Source organism: Branchiostoma belcheri, unplaced genomic scaffold (genome assembly GCF_001625305.1).
Source record: "Branchiostoma belcheri isolate BF01 breed outbred unplaced genomic scaffold, Haploidv18h27 scaffold136, whole genome shotgun sequence".
NCBI classification, from domain to species: Eukaryota; Metazoa; Chordata; class Leptocardii; order Amphioxiformes; family Branchiostomatidae; genus Branchiostoma; species Branchiostoma belcheri.
In genome coordinates, this window is record NW_017802780.1 from 792,461 (window position 1) to 793,255 (window position 795).

General features: G+C 40.6%; 1 protein-coding gene across 1 annotated transcript in view; it reads left to right on the forward strand.

The window, feature by feature from the left end:
- The window catches only part of LOC109464315, a 28,175-nt gene that overhangs the window by 8,570 nt on the left and 18,810 nt on the right, over nucleotides 1–795 (forward strand). The gene's annotated exons all lie outside the window — the stretch shown is intronic.

The following is a 795-nucleotide window of genomic DNA, read 5'->3' on the forward strand; positions in this document are numbered from 1 at the left end:
TGTTCTCCAGGTTTGTTGGTCTGGTGATGTTGTCTTTGTTGGCTTGTTGTCTGTCATTTCCCTCCATTTTTATGTTTGGCGGCCCGTCTTCGATGGGTTGGGTTTGGTTCACAAATCTCGGCTTCGCTAAGATCCGTTCCTTGCCGTACATAGTGGTCGCTCCATTAGCGCTGGTGCAGCCCCATTTGAATGTGTAAAACTTAATGTCTACAGTCCCGTTTTGATTCGTTCATCAAAGTAGATTTTACTAAGGTATGACTTTACTAACTGATTGTGGAAGTACTACTCAGTACTGATGTAAACAAGAAACAATATACGCGCTCTGGTTGAGTTCATGGCATTTACATGAAACACTGCTAATAGCCGCTAGTCGGTGACGCGTCAGCAGCCCTATGATTGGTCCCCGCTAGAAATCTACTGGATGTCATATAGTGTACACGGGGGGGGGGCTAAAAGTGCCCGCGGCAACTTTGATGTCACCTAGCGTCTGAACGGCTAGCCGTAGAACGGCCAAACTTGGTGACTTTTCCTAGAATATTGTTGGCAACATTTCTTTATCATTGGAATAAGATAATAATTTTTTGTGTTGCCATGGCAACGGGTTTCTGACAGGCATTTTTTGCTAAATTTAGTACTTTTTGTTTCAACAATAGAATTTTATGGGTTTTATGTCAAGTTACTCATGGTTTCTAATATTAATAACATCCCATATAATTTTATGTAAATTTTATCATTAAATATGCATAATTTATGCTAATTTGATGACGTCATTGGCCAAAATCCAAGATGGCGGAT